Raw genomic sequence first — 6,225 nt, 5'->3', positions numbered from 1 at the left:
GTGTGTGTGTGTGTGTGTGTGTGTGTGTGTGTGCTGCACTTGTGCCACAGCATGCCTGTGGAGGTCAGAGGACAACTGCAGTACCTTCGTATTTTTTTCTGTCTTGCTTGAGGCAGGGTATCTTTGTTTCTGCTGCTGAGAATCAGGATAGCTAGTTTGTAAGTGTCCAAGGATTCTCCTGTCTCTTCCTCTCAGAGTAGGAGGACTGGCATTATAGATGCCTACTACTCAAATTGGCTTTATGTGGATCCTTGAGACTTGGAAACTTGGGTCTTCATATTTGACAGATGCTTTACTCCCTGAGCCTTCTCTTCAGCCCCCTATAGGCTTATTAGTTGGTAGTTTGATGACACCTGAAGGAGCTTTATTATGAGTCCTTGAGTGAAGGGAATGTTATAGAATATCTACTATTTTATTCCAAAATCTATATGCTGAAACCACTACCCCCAATATGATGTCATTAGAAGCAATTGGATTTAGGTGAGGTCACTAGTGTGGTATTTCCACAATGGCAGTAGCTTTGGAGCAGAGGAACGGGGATCAGAACTCTTTCTCTCAGCATCATGCAAGTGTGCAAGGTTTCCTGCAAAGCAAGAGAATGGTCCTCACCAAAATGTGGTACCCTGTGATCACCCAACTCTTGGACTTCTAAGAATGAAAATTACTGTGTTTACGGTACCCATTTTGAGATGTCAGACCAAATTAACTCAGATAGAATCCTAGTCTCTAGTGGGGATTTTCTAGCACTTTTTTTTTCATCAATTATAATGATAGAATTTAAGTTCAGAGTCATAAACAAGGCTGCCCATGTTTATTGTCATTATGAACAGCCTGATATTGATTCCACACCCTTGTTGCCACCAACACAGATCAGCCCAGTGCAGGTGACTGTTGAGGAATCTTTATATGATTAGGTCTCCTGGGTTATTTTGTTTTTCTCCTCCAAATAAACGTCCTCTCTGGCCTGCAACTAAATGGATTTAATTACTCATTCCATCTGGAGAGACAGTGAGTCCTTAAACATTTATCGAGAAATCTGAGGCTGGTTGCTGTAGTTGGCCATTAGCATGTTTCTTCCCAACAGCCCAGACCAATCCCACCCAAGAAGTGTGATCTCAAGGGGAAACAACTCAGAGTAGGCCATGTCACATATTCATAACCAGCTTGTAACAGAACCAAATGCGCTGTTATAACCACGTTGGTCATGACCACCTTGTCAGCAGGCCTTTGAAGACAACGGTGGCAGATACTTCGATCAATTATGAATGCAGCATTTTCAGAGTCTGTTTCCATCTTGCCCTCTCAGGTATTGCTGAGTGCTATCATAAATAGCATAGTATCCAGGGGAAGCTGGTCCTGGATGCTCTATTGTGAATAATTGACATTCACTGATAGCAGATGACTTAAACTATGTTGACAGTGGCAGGATTCCATCTGAATGAACTGAAACAGTATATTTACTTGACGAGAGCTTTTGTATACAATGCACAAAAGGAGCTTGAGTAGCTCCCTCCACACTCTGTATTAGAATGTGCATTTCATTTAGAAGGATGAGTGTTGGTACCATGCGAGACAAGTAGGGAAGTAAAGAGGGAAGAAACTTTAATACAATAATACCTACCACGGGCAAGGTCTTGGTTCAGTGCAGTATGGGTATGGAAACGGACCAGGAGTATTGCTTATCTCTCTCTGGCACAAATTGGAATCTGAACTGTTTTCCAAAACCTCCTGTTTTGCATGCTTGGTCCTTAGATTGTGTTGTTGTTCTTAAGGCCATGGAGACATTAGGAGGTGGAGTCTGTCTACTGGAAATAGGCCATGAGGGGAAAGACTTTAAGGGTTTGCTTGTTTTTCAAGGGGTTTCAGTGATGAAAAATATTGGCATCTGGCTCAGAGACCATTCTTATGATATTTTGGCAAAGAACATAGCTGTTTGGAGCTTGCAATTCAAGCTTGCATTTTGTTTTCTAGTCTATGGCATGTAACACTGCTGTCATTTGCTTTCACTGCCACGGATAAAGCCACTATGATTGTATTCCTGTCAAGATGCTTTGAGATGTCTTTGAAGCTGAGCCAAGATAAACCTTCTCTCCTTAATGTTGTTTCTGCCTGGTATCTGACCATAGCATTGGCCTCCATTCTTTCTCTTTGGGATGGGCATATTTGCCCTCTGACATTGTATATTGGAAGTATATAACTTTCTTTTTTCTTTTTTTCTTTCTTTTTTTTTTTTTAGAGGATCTCACAAATAAAGGTCTAACCTGAATTGATAGAGACTTTAGACTTTTTGGACCTTGTTGGTCTTGTTAAGACCATGAGAAGTTTTAAAGTCAAACGAATCATTTTGCGTTATGAGGTTGCCATGAGCCTCTGGGGTCCAGAGATGGAACATTTTGATTTGAATCTGAAATGTACCTAACAAAATCATGCCATGAATGCTCAGTTCCCAGCTTGTGGTTCATTTTTTTTAAGGCTACAGTCCCTGTAGAAGGTGATGTCTGATGACATAAGTAAGTAATAGATTATTTTCCATGGAATAAAATATAAAATCATAGAACGTTGTAATGGATCAGTGGAAAAGCTGCCAAGCTGGATGACTCGAATTCAATCCCTGGACTAACATAGCAGAAGGAAAAACCTGACTTCTACAAGTTGTCCTCTGACCTACACATGCGTGCTATGACCTGCACTTCATACTGAATGAATGCAATGTAAGTTTTAAAAACAAGAAACCTTTTAGAGGAAGGTCCAACTGTGTTTTCAAACGTTGATTTCAGTGTTGTCAGCATCGTTATAATGTTGAACTCTCTCCTGTAACTGCGATGATAAGGAATATTTCTCAACTCTTCCTGATGGGCTGGATAAAGCCCTACACCTGAGCAGGGCAGAATGGTGTAGGTGTGGCCAAAGTTTGAAGGCTTTGAGGAGAGAAGGATCATGAGAAGGAGAAGGGGGCAGGTCCTGAATGAGGAAGGAGGCAGCCATGGTTAGTGTGGAGAGGGGCACATGGCTGGATCCAAGTGGATGGAGGAAAGCAGGCCAGGTGTACAAGGATCTATAGATTATGACTGGGAAATGGCCCAGGTAGAAATTATTAGGGCAGATGACATGGGATGGTGCCTTGGTGTATGTGCTGCCGAAGTGAGCACGGGATGGTAACTTGGAAGGTAAAGGTAGTATGGGAGGTACTGTCTGCCTTGCTTCAGGTGAACTAAGGCTATTCTAAAATCTATCAGGTGTCGGTGTCTTTTATTGATTATAATAGCGAGTTAGATAATAGTTATAGGTCTAATAATAAACATTATTAGACCATATTTTTAAATAAACCACAATAGAAACCACAAGTGTATATTGATATAAATGAATGAATAAGTATGTCTATGGAGGAAGAAGAAAGCTCTTGTTATTAAAGCCATCAATGAAGATATGCAGAAGAAATGGTGAAAATAGAAGTTCATCAATTGATATCCACTGTGGTGGTTTAAGTGAGAGTGGCCCTGATGGGCTCATGTGTTCAAATGCTTGGTCCCTAGTTAGTGGAACTGTTTACAAAGGATTAGGAGGTGTGGTGTTGTTAGTGAGCTTTGATGTTTCAAAACACCACAGCAAGCCCACTCTCTCTTTTTCTGCCTATTGCCTTTGGATCAGGATATAGCTCTTAGCCACTTCTCCAGAACTATGTCTACCTACCTCCTGCAACAATGGAGTATTGCTCCAAAGCTGTAAGCAAGCCTCCAACTATATGCTTTCTTTGTAAAAGTTGCCTTCGTCAGGTGTCTATTCACAGTAATAGAACAGTGATTAAGACAAAGGGTGACATTGCTGTGCCAAGTCTGAGCACGCTGTTTTTGGAGGTCTGTGGAAGACATTGGAACTTTAGACTAGAAAAGCAATTGAACTCTTTAGACAGAGCTTCTTGGTCATCTCAGTAGAAGCATGGAAGACAGTGGTGCTGAGAGGGACGTGAATTATGCAAGCTCAGGGGCTGCAGGGGTGAGATATATCGCCGTTTGGCTCACAAACCGTTCTTGTGATATTTTGGCAAAGAATGTAGCTACTTTTTATTCTTTCCCTAAAGTTCTGCCAGAAGCTAAATGAAGAGTTTTGGATGAGTATCATTGGCAGAGATTTCAAAACAATCTTGTATTGACTGTGCACATGATTATTAGTGATCACTCTTCTGCAGATCTGCAATGAGAAAAGGCAATCAGGGCAAAAACAAATACAAAATGTACACTCTGAAGACAAAAGGAGCACCAGGAAATGTAGTGTTGGAGCTCAAGCAGATGTAAAGTTTTTTAAAAGGCCCAATTAAAATGTAATAAAAAGATGGTTCCCTCAGAGCAAGACTCACCTAGCTAAACTCCCAACTTGTGAATTAAAGGAAAGCTTCCCAGCAAAGGAAGTTTATGGAAACTCTCCATAAACAATGGACAGTTTATGCAAATGTAAATCACAGAGGGAGGCTAGTTTCCATTGGAAGAACTCAACAACTCTAGCCTTATGGCTCTAGAGTTAGAGTCAAGAAAGAGATTGCGGAAAGGGGTTCCTCTGAAGTTAAGGAAAGCTGCCAAGGCCAGGCAAGTATCAGGGGTGTCCTTGCATGGAGACCTAAGGTGGCCATTGTCTGAAGCTGTGGAGATGAAGCCTGAATTGTGTTGGAGACCCTAAGATGTTGAGTATACCAGAGTTGTGGGATAACTGCCAAAAAGAGCAGCTAACAAGATGTGTAACCAGTGTAAGAGAGACAAGTTTGCCTTGCTGGTTCCGTTTTTTGCTTGGGTGAAGTGTTCCTTCACTATATGCCTTTCCTGTCCTTTTGGAATGGCAATGTATATTCTGTGTGTATCTGGGAAGTATGTGATTTGCTTTTTGTTCTTTGATCTTGTAGAGTGTTACATTTAAGATATTGTTTTGAGTCTCAGAGGAAGTTTTGGTGTTTTACACAGTCTTGAGACTGTCAAAGACTATGGGGATTTTAGAAGTTGGACTAATTACACTCTGCATTATGATATAGCGATAAGTTTCTTTGGGCAGGAGGTAGAATGTGGTGGTTTGAATGAGAATGGCACTTATGGGCTCCTATGTTTGAATATTTGGTCCCCAGTTAGTGGAAATGTTTGGAAAGGATTAGGAGGTGTGGCCTTGCTGGAGGCAGTGAATCACTGGTGTGGACTTTGAGGTTTCAAAACTCCACCAGGCTCTCTCGCTCTTTCTTTCTCACTCCCTCCATGCCTCCCTCCCTTTCTCTCTCTGGCTTCTGCCTTTGGATAAGGATAGCTCTCAATACTGTTTCAACACCATGCCTATGTGTCTGCCACTATGCTACCCAACATGAGGATAATGGACTAACCCTCCAAAGCTGTAAGCAAGCCCCCAATTAAATGTTTTCTTTATAAGAGCTGCCTTGGTCAGTGTGTCTCTTCGTAGCAATAGAACACTGACTAAGACACCTATCGTAGTAAAGATGGATTCAATTAAGAAGTGTCAGTGGATATTGGAAATAGTAAGTCATTTGAGGAGAAGAATATTTTGCATCAAACTGTATTCTATAAATTCTTCATTAATTGAAAATTTTAAAGCAATAGTTGCAGCGGTAAAGCCTGATTATTGAATACTGCCATTTTACCAAAGTGATCCAACATCATTTATGAAAAAATACAAAATAAAGAAGAAATGCAAGTTAAATCCAAATTAAGAAATCTTCTGCAAGGTAACATTATATAAAATATTTAAAAATTATTTGGGAAGTGAAAGGTGTAAAGGTGAATATATAGTATTTATTGATCGTTAGGATTAATCAGAAATGTATGAATTCATTAATCCTCTTCCACAGTGAAACTCACTGCATACACAGGCATCTCTATGGGCCCAAATGAATTCCTTGTGTGGGACTTGAGGGCCACTGAAAATGAGGCAAAAAATGCCTTGGCCTGGTGCTGATCATGATTGTAATATACTCCTTTGCTTCTTGGCCAGGATTCTGGTATCTTCTTTAAGTTATTAGTGTGCAGGTGAGAAAAACACTCTGAGCATTCACAATTCCTGATATACATAAAAATGAACATAATAGAATAACAAAAATTGGAAGAGCTGGAAGGAGGAAAAGAAATAGTCTGTGAAAGGATAACAGAATCATAGTGGACACTACCTAAATATGAAAATGTGATTTAAGCAAGTAATGACAACTTAGTGATATTTAAAAAATTCTTTTCTTTCTCTTTT

Source organism: Psammomys obesus, unplaced genomic scaffold, assembly GCF_907164565.1.
Source record: "Psammomys obesus unplaced genomic scaffold, mPsaObe1.curated_primary_1811, whole genome shotgun sequence".
Classification (NCBI taxonomy): domain Eukaryota; kingdom Metazoa; phylum Chordata; class Mammalia; order Rodentia; family Muridae; genus Psammomys; species Psammomys obesus.
Note: the sequence above shows the minus strand (reverse complement) of the source record.